Here is an 18,519-nt window from a genome sequence, read left to right on the forward strand (position 1 = left end):
AAGCCATGATAGCAGTCTAAATATGAAGGCAACGATTCATTAATTAGACCACGTGGGCATCCTAAATTTTAGTTCCCTCATTGTTTCTGTGGAAGGCGAAGTGGTCCCAATCTTATCTTTACAACCCCTCAGACGTGACCAGTAAGAACGGTGCATAATTTGAGCGTATTTTGTTATAGCCCTGAAAAAAAAAATAAACTGTTACGTAAATTTCTGAGATTGGTTGATTTATTATTATGTGGCTTAACTCGCTGACGCTACAGATACGCAAGCGACGAGGCGCGCTGTAGTGGAGGGCTCCGGATTAATTTCGGTCACCTGGGAATCTTCAATGTGCGCAGAAATCTCGAACACACGGGCGTTTTCGTTTTTGGCCTTCATCAGAAGTGTAGTTGTATGACAGCGTCAGCAATGCAGTTTCAATGTTTGAGAAGAGCTAGCTCTTTATGTTTGATTTCTAATACTTTTGATTGACAGCATATAACTTCGTTTATACAAAACTAGCTTTAACCAAAGGTAATTGTTTAGAGGAACTCGTTCGTTTGGGGGTCTATTACCTAATATGCGCAATTACGGGGTGAGTAAGCTGTCACGCACACACAAAAAGCCACAGCTAGCCGCCGCTGCAGCTACAACTGCCAACCGACCACTACAGAAATGACCCCGCCTGGGCTCCCCGAATGCTGCATGGGCCAGTTCCAGTTACTTCAGCATGACCTACGGAAACGTGAGGAAGCTTCAACATCGCTTTCGCCAACGACTACCTGCATGCATAAGACGAGACGAGTATCACCTCTCTGTCACTCTTGTAGTGTTCGTTAGGACATTGAACCTGCACTGTGTGCTGAAACTCAGCGTTAGCATAGGCTCACAGCCCTCGACTGCGTCTGCGACAAGGGCTGCGAAGGCCTTGCCTTTCTCCGTGACCGGCTTTGAGGAAATTCTGTGAACGTTTGCACTGTGTGCGCGTTTGTGCGTCTTTCAGATTTGCGTTTCTAGAGTACTTATAGTGTCTGCGTGCGTTTTTCTGTGCTGGTGTATTCATTCCTTGTCGTCATTTTCATTCCGTATCATAAAGGTATTCCTCCCTCCCAGTTTTCCTCGCAGAAGTTACGAAGAAAACACCCGACAAAAAAAAAAAAAAGAAATGCTAGTGAATAGTCCTGTGCGAGTACAGTAAAGACTCACATAAACGCTGTACCTTTTACGAGAAGTTATAGATTTACCAACCAAGTGGTTGAAAAAGCGTAAGGCTAGCGACACCTGCGACAGAGATTTCCCTCGGTAATGATTACGCACCCTGAAGTCTCAGATCACACCTTCAAATGATTAATGCAACATCACGATCTGCAAACGCGCGAGCCGAATGATTCAGGACTCCCGTGCAAGCCTGCGCTGAAGCAGGCCGAACGCCAAATTTTGTCCGAGCTGAAAAGCATTGTAAGGCACACGTGAATTTTTATTTGTCTGGTTATGACCGAGACAAGTCCACGAGACCGCGTACGGCGCAGGGAATCAGAGCCAGAGATAGCGGCAGCTAAGACAAGTCCGAGGTAAAATAAATAGCTAAGACAGGTGAAATGGAACATGCCGTCACTCCGATTCAAAGACTTTTACTCGCCATCATCATCCCCGTTCAAGGTTTTTTCAGGGCGCTGCCATGCGCCAAAAATACAGCCTGATTGGCTTAGATCTTCTGGACAAAACTGGCAGCCAATCGGAAAAGACCGGGAGCAAGAAGGCAGCGATCGGGAAAATTGCAATCAGGAGCCCATTAAACCTGAAATACTTGTGAACACAAAAAGCAATAATAATTTTGAATGAATGATTCCTTAAAGATTGATTAATTTCGCAATGTTGTGTGATCACTTTCCATAAAAATACAAAGAGGGAACTCTGCTCTTTTGTTCGGCGCTGCAGTCGCTTCCGATCAGGATTCTATTTAAACTGAAATACTGGTGAACACCAAAAGCAATGACAATTTTGAATAAATGATTCTTTGAAGATTGAAAAATTTGGAAATGTTGTATGATCACTTTGAATTAAAATTTAAAGTCGTAACTCTGCTCATGTATTTGGCCGTTTCGGCGCTGCGGTCGTTTCCGATGTATTTTTCCATCAAGTGGTTGCGCGTTGTCCGTGTTGTTATTCATGTTTTTTGTGCGATATACCGTCGTAAAATGTGTTCGCCCTTTGTGGATAAAGCCTGCTTGCCACGTTGGAAACACGTGCGGTTAAGGATAAGCTGAAATACAGCGGCAAACGATCGAAGAACGGCGGCGTTTTCCTGTGCCCGGACAAAGAAGTTCGGTAAGTTCTTTTTTGCTGGACCTTTTGTAGCGCGACTAAGGTTCGGTGCCAGAAACGTGTTATTGGCTTGATTTCTCGTTTCCGCGTCAGTCTCACGCTGTGGTTCGTGCAAGCTAAATGCAATTTGCTGGCGCTGCTCGATATGTCTAGCGTTGCTGACGGACAGGTGGTGGGCGCAGCGGAGGGCCTTAGGAAGCTTGAAATAATTGCCGGTGCTCTTGATAACATCGTGAGGAATCGACGTGTTTTGTTTCGTATGCGGTTTTTATCGCATTAGGTCTATTTCTATATGCGGCCGTGCGGTTTCACCGTGCTTTTGTTTTATTTCGATAGCTGTGCCACTTTGAACAAAGCAAAATACAATGTGCGACTGCTTAACTTATCGGACGTAAAACTTCCCTTGAGAAAAATGAAAACCTTAAATAGTTTGAGAATCTTAACTTGGCAATAAAAGTGTTTTGATATTTTTTTATCGTCTTGTTACTGGCTGAAAACTATTTGTTTTCTTCAAACGGTTTGTACTTCAGGAGCACATAGGCGGAGTATATTTCACATTGCTGTAAACGCTATCTACGCTTACATAGCATTGGTTTTAAGCACCTTTCATCAATTCTGTGGTTAGGTCTTTTGACATAACTGTCTTGATAATAAAACAATCATTGAATGAGTGTTCTTACTTCTCGGAATGTGTAGTGTACTGTGAGCTTTTAACTTTGGCAGGTAACGACGTTTGTGCTTATGTAACTTTTCTTTGCAACCTTTTCATTTAAAAGTGGCTGGAGCTTCAGGACGGGGGCTGTCTGGCAAGATGAAAAGCAATAACAGGTACGTACTGCATTTCTGTTGCCGATATAGGAACCCAGAAATAGAAACTGGACCTATAAGTATGCGTTTGAGTGATGTGGGGCCTTTGCAGCAGGAATTATGCCCACCTAACTTGTGGGAGTTGTTTATTCTTGCATTACCACAGGAATAATAGTAGTAGGTAGCCCTTTCAGCGGTAGGATGCTCTGCATGTTTAGGACAGTTGAATTATGTTGAATGTAGCTTTTTATACGTGCAGAAAGTGAATTCCTGTTTTATATTTCTTTTGCACACGATGTAGTGCCTGTGCAAACCAGGTTTTCTGGGTGAAGAGTCCTTCAACATCTGCTTGAGGCTGGGCAGCTGTTATGTCATAATGCTAGTAATGTGAGTAAGCACTAGATCTTGCAGGTGCAGTCCCAGTGCCGCAAGAAGTAATTGGAATGCTGGAGCTGGGGCCAAACTCGGGTCTGTGTAGCTGCACCAGCGGTAACTGACAGCAGCATATCATATACACATGCATATCGGCCACAATATCCCCTCTATACCTATGGACCCTTCTGTATTACCGTGTCACTGAGCATTATGCATTGGATGTTGGATGCCGCGCCAGTGGAGTGATGGTGCTCTCAGCAGACACTTCTGGCAGCATAGCCTGCATGCTTCCAGTGAACGTGAGCTAGTCAAGCTGAATCTCTTGCAGATACAGGAAGGCACTGTTCTTTTCTCTGAATACAGACTCCTGACATCCTTTCGCGCTACCTATGCACTGAATTTACATGGCTTCCTTGTCAGTGGTCAGTTAATCAGCCGGCTGTTTTGCGATGGGTTAAGCAAAATAAAATAAAAAAACAGTGGGGAGGTTATGCTGGGTGTGCGTGCAAGGTCCCAAAGTTATTTGTGAACTTGAGTTGTAAATTGATCTGTCAATTGAATTTCTTTCCCTTTTTTTGCATTCAAGCTCAGCCACCCCTTTCTCTGAAATAAGATCATGTTTATGCTACTGAGCTGCACTGTTGGTGGCACCTGGAGTGAGGCATCTTTATGCTTCATTTCTTTATGTCGACGGCATACTGTGACTGCTCAAAATGCTGTAAGCACAGTGCTTACATTATGCGCACAGGCTCAGTTGTGTGAGTTCAAATTCATTTCAACCAAATAACCTGCCGAGGTGGCTCAGTGGCAAGGCGTTGCGCTGCTGAGCATGAGGTCGCGGGTTCGATTTTCGGCTGCGGCGGCCGCTTTTCTGATGGAGGCGAAAAGCAAAAATGCCCGTGTGTGCAAGATTTCGGCGCACGTTAAAGATCCCCAGGTGGTCAAAATTAATCCGGAGCCCTCCACTACGGCGCGCCTCATCGCCTGCGTTGCGTCGGTGTGTTAAACCCTACAATCAATCAATCAATCATTTCAACCAAATAGATTTTTGTCGGAGCAAAACGAACCGTTGGGCTTTCTTTGCCATATTTTGTTTATTCTTGCTCATTAATTAAAAATATATATTTTTTTCATCTGTATAAAATGGCTTTAGTGCCTCTAAATGTGTGCAGACAAACGTTTACATGCTGGGTTCTGTTTTTAAATGAGGCATAGCCACATGCTACTCAAGATCATGAGTTCGCTTTCTCGAATCGTAAGAATTGACAATTTAGATTCTTTCGGGCCAGTAAAGTGACTGCACATGTTGATGGGGTGGTAATTCTGGCGAGGCATCAACCGCCTGGTCATCATATTGAACATATATTTGGCTAGATAGTGTGCGAAGGATGTGAAAAAAACAAATTGTACCAAAACAATGTAAATTAGGTGCAGTCAAAAGTTTTGTTCTTTGCACTATAGGGTAATGTTAGTACCTAAGCAGCATTTACTGTATTCACAAGCTTGAGACAGTGACAGCATAATGCACCCGCAGCTAGGCTCAGTGGCTAAGGTGTGGTGCTGAGCCCATATATGCTGGTTTGATCTTGGCCACGGTGGCTGCTTTTCTGATGGAGGCGAAAAGCGAAAACACCCTTGTCTCGAGATTCAGCATAAGTTAGTTTGCCAGGTGCTCAAAATTAATCCGGAGCCCTCCACTACTGCACGCCTCATAGCCCATGTGCAGCTTCAGCGTGTTAAACCCTGCAATCAGTCAATCCGACGGCGTAACGTAATCACGTGATTTTTATCAGAGCCTTTTGGTGGGATGAGGGGGCAAACGTCGATAGCCCTGGCAAATAAAATGCATCAATGGTACGGATAGGTAGATGATGATGATGATTGATTGATTGGGGGGTTTAACGCGTTGACGCAACGCCGGCAATAAGGCGCGCCGCAGTGGAGGGCTCCGGATTAATTTTGGCCACCTGGGGATCTTTAACGTGCGCCGAAATCTCGTACACGCGTGCGTTTTTGCTTTTCGCCTCCATCAGAAAAGCGGCCGCAGCAGCCGGGAATCGAACCCGCAACCTCGTGCTCAGCAGCGCAATGCCTTAGCCACTTAGCCACTGCGGCAGGTACGGATGGGTAGGTTTACCTAAAGTAGCCCATGCTGGCTTGTGCTCCTGCATGGTCTACTATAGGTAGATGTTAGGGCAGCAAGGCAGTGCTCCCTAATGATTTGGCCGCAACCCCCTGTGTACCAAGCAGGGGTACCTGAAACTGTCCATCATTTTTTAATACCTCAAAAGCTTCTCTCATTTGTGATCGGGCACAAATAAGATTTCATTTCGTTGTTGCTTATAGTCTTGCTCTTCTGATCAAGATCGGTCTAAAAAAAGCACAGAGAACATAGTGTATGCTAATTTTGAATTTTGCCCTTCCAATAATAATGCCAAAGACAACCCCGTACCGTGTTTACTGAATTGTAATGTGACCACGATTGTAGCGTGAGGGGTGACTTCATCGCATAAAAAAGAAAAATTAAAACCACTAAAGTAACTCAAAGGGTAACTTTCTGTTGTGCCAAAAAAAAAAAGAAGAGCCGCCAAAGTACTCACGTGAGGCCAGTGGAATTATGGAAAAGCACATTTATTTTTCAAACACTTGGGCTAGGCGCCCACCTTTGACACTTATAACTTCGCAGGAAGCCCATCTGTCGAGCGATATCACTTGTTTTGAGCTGTATCAGCTCAACACTGACCGCCAAAAGGCGGTTACACTGTTTGGTGACGAAATCAGCAACACCCTTTTGTAATTCGACGTGGCAGCTGTAGCAAGGCCCTCGGAAACTTTTTGGGCAGGGTTCGCATGTAAAAAGGCGCTCCCGCAGTAGCTGCCATCCACAGACGGTCGATGTTGACTCTTCGGGGAGCTGCCGAATTCCCGATTTCTTGAGCCATTAAAATAGCATGGGTCATACTGAGTGCAACACGTTGCCGTAACAAGGGAAGCTGAAGCGGTGTTGAAACACTTCAGGGCAATGAAAGTTACCTATGCCTCAATACTAAAATACGGCGCGAAAACAAAGGAAAAAAGTTGCGCACGCTGTCAACCACCACAGAAAAAAAGCAAGGAAATGAAAAAAGTTGATCTTAGCTTGTAGTGGACCCGAACAACTCTGACACATCTTGCTGACATAGATTGCGAAATGGTCAGAACTGTAGCCATTGATGACAAATGGGTGCATCATTGCAATTTTAGGCAGATTGTAACGCGAGGGTTGACTTCAGGTTGCAAAAAGAAAACGTGTTATAATCGACTAAATACAGTAACATTCGTATTTGTATTTAACTATTTAAATTCAATTTAAGAAATGTATGATATTTGTTCACCTCCTCTATTGTTTTGATTGTTCAGCATACTTGATCATGACAGCATCATGTGACGTTTTGAGACTGCCTAGAGATGAATGAACTCATGTTGCTTATGGCAATTTGCTGAAGCAAAAACTAGGGAAATTTTGACGCATCAGTTTGGTAGGCGCCCTGACTATAGACCACAATTTTACAACCTTCTCAGGGTGGCGCCATTTGCCCGGGATTGGTGTGGAGCTGTGCAGGCATTTCTCGGGGGACAGCGGGAGCAGCCACGGCCCCAGCCACATGCCACCAGCCGCATTGGACTGCGTATCGTGTGGCCGATTCGGACACCTAATCTGATTTGAAAATTGGTAAGTTCATATTCAACAGTTTGCAACCCACAGTTTACAGTGCAGTAGAAAGTGGGTTAAAGGCGAGTGAAAGCTAGTTGCATGCGAGGATTGCGTATGCTGTACACAGGCTGCAAATGGACCATGCTTTGCGTGGTTCTCACCGAAATCGCGGTTTGTGGAGCTATATTTCTCTGTGCCACACTTTTTCCAGTCAATTGCTGCACCCGACTCCTATACCCTACGAATTAGCTGTGCGTCTCACCGTCCCCGCAGAGCTGAGCTGTAGCATTAGAAAAGGGTTGATTTTTGTTTGTTTCTCGTCTATAAAATGAACACTGCTAACCTGTAGCGAACAGAAATTAGCGATAGATAATGGGATTGGAATCAATAACTGGGCTCTAAAAACAGCATACGACAGCGCGTATTGTTGCAAAGGTGCTACATTCAAATATGTTCAATTTGGCGTGATAATCTATTTGCGGAAGCACTCAGGGACCCCCAAAATCTTAGTTATGGTTTTTAATGCATAACGATCTTGTGTTTGTTATTTTTTTATGTACTCAACAACTGTGCAGTGACGCTCAAACAAGCAGCCTTTGCACATTTTCACCCAAGGCATGCCGACCTGCATGCTGGAGGAAAAAAAAAAGTCTGAAAAATGTGGGTACAGCTGTTATATTCAAGAGGACTGCCATGACAAAATATACCACTCAGAGGCCATGAATCTGATAAGACAACATGCAACACGGGGCATTTGCAGCCTGTGCACAGCATGGGCAAACCCGCCGTGCAGTTAGTTCTCGCTCACCATGAGTGCGCTCTCTAGTGCACTGTTAAACTGTAGGGTGCTGACTCGTTGAATAAAATTGTACTTGCCAAAACCTTGGTGCTGAGACAAATCGTCTGGAATGCAATTGAGTAAGCACTGTTTGATGGTAATGGCACTATCTAAGCTCATCGGTGCTTTATTTTTAGAAAGTTCATAGCATTATCGAAAACCGTGAAAGATGAAGCTTCTCGCACAAGTTCACGATGTGTGCTCTTAAATCGAGTCTGCGCTTAAAAACTTCCTTACTTGGGGGCAGCTGGATGAAACATAAATTATAATCATACAAAGAACTAAATATTGCCAATGTAAATTCAACAGAAATTCGTCTTTATTGTCTCCTAAGCAGCATTTATTTATGCTTCCTCAGAAACTTCACTGCAGCAACCAAGCACAAGTTCAGAAGTTCTTGTACTGTATAGACAAGGCTTGCTCAGTTTTTTTAGTATCCTGTGCAAGTTTCTAACCTCTGTTGTTGGCTAGAAGCTTACTGTGTTAATAACCGTGGAAAAGAACAAGCTGACAATGTTCCTGTCAGTGCTGCGGCAGTAGCTCAAGAGGCAGCGGCTTTTTTGCCATTCACTATGCCAATGTGGAAAAAGCCATGTGTGCATTTCTCCTGGCAGGTCCCTGGAGACAGGGGTGCCTGAAGTAATGAATCAGTGCTGAGTTTGATAACGTTAAGCAATTATCACAATGCATTCCTCAATCAAGAGCTTCTAAGATGTCGAGGTAGGTATCGGTTTGTAAAGGTCCAGTTAAGATAAGATAGTAGGAAATTGTAGTGCATTTTCTTGTACGAAACGAAAAAAGTATTTTTAGATGTGATGACATTTCTCAGAAGATTTTGCTCTAGGAGCTTGTAGGCATTTTGCTTGCACACGGTGGTGCGTGCATGTTTCCCAGCTTTGGGCTAGTGCATGGGCCGCCGCTATCCTGTGAGCACCGCAGCAAAGACATAAATATTGCCGTTTTTTTTTTTTTTTTTTTTCCTATTGCGAACACAGTACACTGCTAACCTTTAAATGAAGGTTGCAAAGCTTCCTTAGAAAGCTAATATAAAAAAAGAAACATTCAAGGAAGCCGTTTCTGCAGTACAAATAAACCGCTGTTTTGAAAGCAGTAAAGATGAGGCTGAGTGAAACACTGCGGCAAATAGTTTGTTCTTCGCAAAACAGTATTTCTGGTAGAGAAGTTCAGAATGCAGCCTGGCTGTAATTTTAGATAAGTCGTAGTTATTAAGAAAGAAGCCGTGGCTTTCTACAGTGCTGTGAACCTCTTATAAATAAGTCGTCAGTGAGCTTGGAAAGTGCTGTACGGCTAAACAGTGAGAAGTCAAATGCATTCACGCATTTTTTTTTTGGCAGAAAATAGTTTTTCTACCTTTAGTTGTAAGACAACCGCTGGTGGCTTTAGTGAGCAACTACTGATGCCCCCTCCTTACCCCCCCCCCTACACACACATACGCACCTTTTTTTGGCATCTTTCTTTGTCAACTACGACTGCACGCTGCAATTTCTGTGGCTGCCAAGCTTGTGCGAGCGTACTGAGTTTGTCCCCTGCCATTTCCGTGGCCTCAACAATATTGGGGCAGCAGAGTTTTACAATCTAGGCAACTGACCATTCATAGCCGTAGTGCAAAAAATTGGGCCTGTTTGTTTCTTATTGCGTGTGCTTTTTTTTTTTTTTTTTTTTTTTGAGGTTCAACACTGCGAGGACACCTATGCGCAGAATTTTGCGGCGTGTGCTTCTTGGAATATCCTTGCTTTATTACACAAGACTAAAGAGGAAATGTGGTACTATGTCGTAATTGAGACAACTGAAATAAAGCCAACGGTTTGTAGGCTGTAAAAAGTGCAATAATATAAGTACGAGGTCCAGGTTTTGTATTTTCATGATAGAAGCATTCCTTTCCCGTCATTCGCACAAACATTTTTGCTCAGTGGCTGCTATGAGGCTTTTTGATCTTAGTGATTATTCGAATAAATGCTAATGTACTGCAGCGCGGCTGAGATGCACTGCTTTAATTTGATAAAGTTACAGGTGGGGAAATGTAGTATGATGCCTAATAATGACAGAACTGTATCAATAAGTGTTCTCAAAATACACATTTCATGGGCTTTGTTTTTCCAAATGAGAGATTGAAATGGCCTATTTTAACACACACTTCAGTTTGTTATGTAATGAGTAAAACTCGCCTGCTAGTTTCCCACAGTGGACTGGGACCCTTATACCCTAGTTACACGGGCACAGTTACCCCGCTAACCATGGTTAACGCAAACTGAGCTTGGCCACCTCAGTTCGGTTACGCTAACCGCAGTTGCTGCTGCCGCAGTGTTCAGTTTGCACACAAGTGGCGGCGCATCAGCGTAGGCGAAAAAAATCACCTGGCGTTCGCAGAAGACGAAGGCCTGAAATAGCGGGAGCCCTCGAAGCTGCCCCCAAGAGGAGCTTGTGCTCTTTGCGTCGCTCTCGCAGTCGGCACGACCGCGCGTGAGCAGCAGCTCGTTTCCCGGTCCACCCGAGCAACTATGAGAAAAGCCTAAATTTGTAAATTCTGCTGATCGTTTGCCAAAAAAAATAGACAAAGCAGGCAATCATGAAGCGTTTTCAGCACTCGGAAACGATCCGTGCGCACGTCGGCCGTTCCTGCAAACATGCCGGCGCGTCTGTCCGCACGGCACTGAAAGCGGCTCGAACCAGCCCAGACCACGGTAGCAACAGCTTGTCACCCCTCTTCGAAATAAATCGCGGAAAAGAAGTTCCACATGCGACAAAGTGGATATTATAAAGGTTAAAAATTGTGCTATGTATTGTAATTTGCAGTTGTAGAGATAGCGCCGGTCAAATATCTACCACGATCCTAAGTTCCCAACACCAAACCGACCCGAGAACAAGCCGCTCGCGAGCTGCTGGGGAAGCCCCTTTTTCGGCGTGCGCGAGTGCGTCGCGTTTGGGTCTGAAGCAACTGTCTAACGATATTTTTTGTGTACACTGCTTCGCCTTTGGTTTTTATCGTGAGGTTAAAAGTTTGTTACTTTATTTTTGTTACGCTCACAACCAAGTGACCGCTGTCGACACACTTGGAATTTCGCATGTAACAGCCAAAACCGCAGTTTGCGATAACCGCAGTTAAAATTTAGTAACCACCGTTAAACGTAACTACAGTTACTTCCGCCATGTAACTAGGGTATTAATCTTAATTAAGGTATGGTGTGGGGACAACCAAAATATTTGAATATTAAAACAGTTGTGTTGACTTTTTGCCAGAACTTCTAGGGCTCCATGTCAAAATTAACAATATTTTCTAATGATAACATGAAGGACAAACAGCTGCAATGCAGTTGCATAAGGAGAGCAGCATAAAATGAAAGAAAGCTGTTTTGCAAATGGTAGGATGTTGCACCATTCTTTGGATGGCTCTTCAACTGCATGGCAGCTTTTAAAGTTGAAAGAAAAATCATGCCTGGCATTCCCTTGGAACTCCCTGAGGGTTCAGGTGAGCTTCAGTTGCCTGCTTCTACTCAGAGTCAGCACCTAAAGCAAGAACGAACACCATGGCTATATCATTTAGCACTTAAAACACTGATAAGCTCCACAAGGTTGTTTGATCAGCGATTCCAAAGATTTGGTTTCATCACAATGGTGTGGAATCTAGTTTGCTGACTGCCCATTTTTTTGCTGCTGCCTTCCAGTGTGTCACAGGGCCCTTGCCACATTATAGTGTGGAGAATAGTGAAAACTTCAATCTGACCCTTAAAGGAGTGCTGGCACAAAATTTCAAAGCACAGATGACTACATAAAAAGCTTTCTTTTTAAATAGAGATACCCCTCAGGAAGGTTAACCTTTAAGTGTTCGGAAGAACATATTTTAAGTCAATTTTAATATGTGCATGCTCAAAAAAGTTAAGGATGGATTTCCTTTCGACATCGACATCAGTGTGATGCCATGTGTGCCTCTCCCCAAACTGCCTATGTCAGGGCTGCCATGCAAATCCAAGGTGGCCTACTCTGCCTGATCCTTCTGAGAAAACGCGGATCCTTCAGTGATGGCGCCAGTGTTTTCTATTGAACACAATTGCCGAGAGACATGAGCTACAGCCCAGTCTTTAAAAAAATGTCCAAAACAGGCAGCACAAACGACAAAGAAATAAGTAGAAACAACAGCACTTGTGTTTTTCCTCATTTCTTTGTCTGATGTATCTCGCCCATTTTGCAGTCTCGTCTTTTTCAACTTAGAATCAACTTGGCCTAGCCTCAACCCTAGCAAGTCTTCATGGGCCCTTCATTGAAATTACGAAGGGTTTAATGGGTTTGTATGCTTGCGTGATGCATACAAAGGAGAGATCGTACTTATTTTCATTCACTTCGAATCGAACAAGCAGTGACAGGTTAAAAATTTGCAACTTTTGCTGAATAGCAGGGGTCAGCAAGCTTTTCAGGCGGAGAGCCGGGTTTAATGCAATGGACACGGAGGGGGCCGGAGGGCACATTGGTTGGAAGGGGAAGGGGGGCTTTGCAGGCAAATAAATTTTGGGGAGGAAATTGAAAGCAGTGTACAAAACTAGAATAGCAATCCTTATCATGTTTATTTCCAACACGAATGTCACAAGCTTTCATGCCAGTTGAGGTCAAAACTGCCATGTCGGCCTTCAGGTAGAAAGTGACAGAGGAGAAGGGGTCTACCATTGTGCCGGGGGCCACATAATACTGCCCCATGGGCTGCGGGTTGCCAACCCCTGATTTATAGCATTTTCGTATATCGTCTGAACATGAAGCACAGGACAACCTAAGGTTGTCAGTTCTAGATGCCTTCATTTGTGACAGGGATGGGTGGCATCTATGGAAACTTTCTGGGTGTTGCGAACAACTCAAGGCAGGTTTTCGTGGGAAGATTGGCAAGCATGCTCTCATTACGTTGCAACACTTGTGAGAGGGAACCCCTGTGTCAGAGGACCTGTTTACAGTCTAGTTTCCTGGTGCTAACAAATTCCAAAATTTTTTGGCTGCTGCAAAGATCTTAAGAAAGAATTGTTTTTACAATTTAACAGTTTGTGACCCTGCTCAAGCAATCAAAATGCTTGCCCGGTTTTCTATTCGTTTTGGTTGCTTGTCCGTTTTTCATTTTCAAAGTACCGTATATTATGTGTGGTCTTGTTTTTTCTTGCAGTGCCTGGCATGAGCTCTTACTACTGATCCTGCCACAAACGCTGTGGATGAGAGTGGGTGAAATCTGTGCATCACTGCTGCTAATCTCACAAGGTTTGTGGGATTTCTGCATCTTAAAATCAAGGAAATTGACATGCAGTTTATTAGGCTTTACACAATACCTGCTGTTAATAGTTACTGGCGGGTTCTTTAGCATAGTCATGAAGCACAGTGTGATTGCTTTGTGTTTTAGGTTATTTTATCCTTTCTTCCAAGCTTAGAAAGATGTGTTTGGCGAGTTGGTGCATCTTAACGATACTTGAACTTGGCGCGAAATATTGACAATCACAGAAAGTAGCTGGTGATAACAGGCAATGACTAGCAACTAACTTTTAGGCAGCGTAAGAACACATAATTGCAGGTCAAAGTTACGTGGCTCCACTTGCATGCAAAAAAAAGTTGTGATAAGGAAAATTCACAGCCTAATAAATACGCTCTTTCATATGGAGACCCGTTGAAATGTCACTGACACAATCGCATCCGTTCTTTCCTATGTGGTAAGCTTCCTGTATCTCCCTTGCTCATGTATCACTGCACCTGGACAATTTTCACTTGCTTTTTAAGAGCGTCATGCATGCGCTTGCAGAGCTACGGATGGGGTTATGCCCACTTGTGCAGTTCTAAACTGAGAGGTTATGTTCATGTTCACGCAATCGCACGTTTACACACCTTCCAGTGTGCCCAATGCAGACCTTTCCACATGAAAGAGGTATCTCATAAGCAATGTCCCTACACAGCAACTTGCGTAGGCATTAGTGGGCTTTTTCTCGCACCCTTACCTATCAAAGGGACCCGTAGCACTTTCCCTCGACTACTCGGAATGCATTTTGGGGTAGTCTATTGTCCCAGCAATCACCTCCCACAAGAATCATGAAAATATGTTCGCTATGATGGAAGGTACGTGCGATGCAAGATGCACATAATCATTCCCTCAAGTCATTGCGCAGGGTGCTCTTTAAACCTTTAATTAAAGCAACGCCCCAATTGCCTATATAAGACATTTTGCAGGAAAGTGGAATCTTTCTATCACTCATGATTAAAATTCAATCGCTAGTCCGTCAAATCTCATTTTGTCTGCTTCCTTTTTTTGTGTGTGGGTTTGTCCCTCGTGAATTTCTCGAGCACATTTCTTTCAGGTACTTTTTGGCCACTACATCTGTTCTTGGTGTCGTGCAGAGATAGATGCAAAAAAATTGCCAAGATCCTTGTAGAAATAAAAAAGTTGTTTAATTTTAAATTTAAAAATACAAGCAAATAGAGCACTGCCCTCTTCTCGAAAACCGGAAATCTGCTGCTCACTTTCTCACTGACCCCGATGTCATATGGCGGGACAAATGAGGGCGGCAAAAAATACGTCCTGGAAGTTTTAAGCCCAGGGTGGCCTGACCTGGAAAGCTCCTTTCCGCGCTTCGTGACGCTGTCGTTCAGTGGTACTGTGCCGGAAAGTAGGAGAGGACAAGCAGCCACACGAGACTAGCAAAGTGACGTACCTGCTGCTGCGTCGATGGGTGTTGCTATGTCTCTTTGTCTGAACTCTGTACCATCTTTACCTCTCTTTAATTTAGTGTGAAGCCATGTTCAGCGCTGCCTTGTTATTGAGGTTTCATGTGAACGTCACTTGTGGGTTTAAAGAAAGGTTAAAGAAACAGCTGCATATTCTGGTAAAAAAAACCTTATAGAACGCTCGCAGCAAAAAAACAAAACGCGGGATTAGAACCACTGACTTGCAAACCAGTACTCCAGCTTCTTACCTCTCGACCATATACACAAGCTGTGAGGCTTGCAAAAATTGAGCAGTGTCTGTTTCTTGTCATGTTTGTGAAATTCTGGCAGTGAGAATGCTTGTGTCTCACGCACCAATCTTGCAGACAACCCCCATCTTGCTAATACTAGAAGCAATGTAGCTAGAGCTTCCATATTTACCTCATAACAAGCATCACCCGATCGCAGTCTCTCCGACGCAAGCAAAGGTAGCGAAGTACAGAATGTGCCACACAGAATTATATCTGTCTCCAAGGGATAATAGCTTGCCAACAAAAACAGTTTGGTTCAATTTGTCTCAAGGCAGCCAATCACCGCTAGAGAAAAAAATGTTGCTGTTTTTCAGTGAACGAAACAGCATTTCCCAGTGCTAAAACATGTCCCCAGACATAGAGACGGACTGATAACCTGGAAGCTGCCGTCCACTTTTGCTATGCTCCCTGACCACGCCTCCTCTACCATCGATGCCAATATCTGCCGTGAATAGACATCAGCATACGGCGTGCGAATGAACGAGTTCGCGTGTATTTCGGCGACGCGCGCTGACGCCAGGCGATATCAACAGTGGTGCATCGTAACACGCCATGGAAAGGCACACGTGCTCGAAGCGGAGCCATAGTGTGGCTCTGTTACTGTCTCTATAGATTTTTGTATTCTTTGAGCCCACGGTTAAGCTTTTATGCTTACTTTAAAGAAAACAAGCAGTAAGGCAACATTTAGGCTCGTTTGGTCAAAAATAATGGTATATACACACTTTCAAGCTGAGCCAACTGTAGGGCCACCGCTCTTTGTCGTCATATCCGGAGGCCTCAAGTGTGACGTTGCCAGTACTGCATGTGCTTGTATTTTTAGACTAAAAAATAGAATAACTTTCTCATATCTGCGCCGCTTTGATCATTCTTTTTGCGCATGTAGAATTTTTTTCATAGAATGTGGACTTCAAAAACATTATGAACAAAATTGAGGCGTGGCTTTGCTATTGCAAACAGCAGTGACCAGTGGAGCTGAGGGGAAGCCTCAGAAAATGGTACACCTTCCTAGTCTACCTCGACAACGCCGTAGTATTTACCCGGAACTGCGACGAGCAACTTAAACATGAGCGCGGCCCGACAAAGCGCGTTCCGAGAGGGAAACTAATGTCCCGGGGTTTATCATCCCGGCGGACTCGCCATCGAAGTAGTCCGCTGCGGGAAACAAGGTGCAGACCCGCGAAAACGATCTGGAGGCGAGAAAAGGCGTGGCCTTGCTGTCGCAAACAGCCTCGCGAAAGTTATGCGCGGAATGCTGATGTCATTGCTAACGTCATACCATGTGCGCTCGGCAAGGCTAAACCTTTTGCACGAGGACCCTTGTACGTGCACCGGTCCTCGTCTCCACTCCTCCCTCCTCCCCCTCGCAAACTCGGCTGCCGGACTGTGCTGTAGCGCCCTGGTAACATCCCTCCGAGGAGCACAAGCTTGACAGCTCTGCTGTTAAAAAGAAAAGGCCAGAGCTCTGTGCCGTGCCATAACCAAAAGGCAGCAGAACTGATTGTGTTATCTACGACAACAAATTGTTTGCTTTCTCATGTGCTCACGTTAAAGGTATGCTTTTGCGTCATATGTTCAGCCTCGATGCATTCAACTTACAAGTGTATTTCAAATTTCCTTTCTCCTGTTAGGCCCAGTACTTCTGCCACATGGGTGGCTACGACTTCAAGGCGGGGCCCGCACGGTGTTGGGCATGGTGATTGGGCAGCCAGTGGCATTGTCCTGCAGCTGGGCAGGGTCCAAGGGGGTGAAAGAGGCCTTCTACGAGCTAGACAACATTGTCTCTTGTTCTTGGTAAGCTGCCCTGATTTTATTTATGCACAAGGAATTCATTATAATATTTTCAGGGGCTACTTTATTTCAGGGTATTTGTTCGACCATTATAGCTTATTTTTAATGTTCTTGTTTACAGGAATGAATACGGATACTGTTTGGTAATGCGTAATAAATATTGGCTCTCCGGAATAGTTGTACGTTGTGAAAACTAGAGGCATTGCATTAAGCAAGCTTGTAATACTTTTTTTTTTCACCCGTCGCGGTGGCTTAGTGGCTAAGGCGTTGTGTTGCTGTGCTGAAGGTCACAGGTTCGATCCTAGCTGCGGCGGCCGTTTTTCTGACGGAGGCGAAAAACAAAGACGCCCGTGTGTTGAGATTTCGGCACATGTGAAAGATCCCCAGGTGGTCGAAATTAATCCAGAGCCCTCTGCTACGGCGCACCTCATAACCTGCGTAGTTTCGGCGTGTTAAACCTCATAATCAATCAATCAATTGAATTTTTTTTTTCAGGAAGGCCATTGCTAAGCCTGTGGACATTTTTACAGTGCAGTATGTTACTTATTTGTCTGTTTTCACTTTTGTTTCAGTGTCAATACAGCCCAGGTACCCCGACGCAAACAAGGTCGCTGTGGCAGCTGTTATTAAGAAACGGCTATACTCCGCCGGTGACTGGGATGGCGGCCGCACGAAGCGGAAGACACTGGACAGTATGAACTGAGCAAAATAACGAACCGGAAGACACTGGACAGCATGAACTGAGCAAAATAAATTAAGTCAAAAAACCTAATCACCACAGACTTTCTAAATCACTACATTTGTCCCTGAAAGGGCAAACAGTGCTCTTTAAAAGGGCACAAATGCTTATGCATGCATTACGAATTAACAGCATGTCCCGTTTTTAGGAACCCATGTGCGCAATTCGAACTGAAAGCTGCTGGGGTTGGACAGCTGGGATGTAAATGGCAGAATGTCTACTATGGTTGAACAGCTAGTATATACCTAAAGTTGAACAGCCAGGCACCAGCCGCTCACCAGGGAAGGCTGACTGGCCGTACTTCGGCAAAAGCTTATGGGCCATTGATTAGACACATTTCAACGGCCGACCATCGGCATAAGGTCAACAGCTGACCTCCTGCAAAAGTTTAACAGCCGGCCTCGGGCAATGGTTCATCAGCCAGCCTCCGGCAAAAGGTAATGGCTGATCTCCGGCAAAGCTGTACGGCCGGAGACCGTTGTGGACCCCTCTGCAGTGAATTGGTAAAAGGAGAGTGGCCATTGGGTGTACAGCAGTTAACTTTAAACACACGGCAGAGGCCCACCTTTGAGCGCGCGCTTTACACTTTGACTGGAGAAAGGCCGGGCAGAAATTACCTGGCTGAAGTTCTTCGGCTGATTTTAAGCCGTACAGGCTTGTGCTGCTTGGGATGGCTGAATGACAGCGAAGATTATACGCAGGCGCATGAGGCTCCAATTAAGACGAAAGGAAGACGGAACGCGGCTACAATGAAGCATAGAGCCCTCTCGGGATACAGCAAATACGAGGTGGGAAGGGGAGTCTGGAAAGGGGTCATGGTACCAGGATTAACTTTCGCTAATTCGGTTCTGTGCATGAAGCCAGAAACCCAAGCGGGCCTGGAAGTAAATCAGAGGGTGGTAGGCAGATTGGCCCTACGGGCCCACAGCAAAACTACAAATGAAGCCGTAGAAGGGGATATGGGCTGGTCGTTTTTCGAGGT

General features: G+C 44.7%; 1 long non-coding RNA gene across 1 annotated transcript; it reads left to right on the plus strand.

Moving 5' to 3' along the window:
• Positions 1–2,118: 2,118 nt before the first annotated feature.
• LOC144164293 (uncharacterized) lies at positions 2,119–17,570 on the plus strand. The gene is made up of 6 exons (XR_013321143.1): positions 2,119–2,310; positions 3,084–3,135; positions 7,051–7,201; positions 13,180–13,271; positions 16,639–16,801; positions 17,371–17,570. It is a non-coding gene; the product is annotated as an uncharacterized LOC144164293 (long non-coding RNA).
• The last annotated feature ends 949 nt before the right edge of the window (positions 17,571–18,519 follow it).

This window comes from Haemaphysalis longicornis, unplaced genomic scaffold (assembly GCF_048455015.1).
Source record: "Haemaphysalis longicornis isolate Haplotype H1 unplaced genomic scaffold, Haemaphysalis longicornis Haplotype H1 scaffold_13, whole genome shotgun sequence".
NCBI classification, from domain to species: Eukaryota; Metazoa; Arthropoda; class Arachnida; order Ixodida; family Ixodidae; genus Haemaphysalis; species Haemaphysalis longicornis.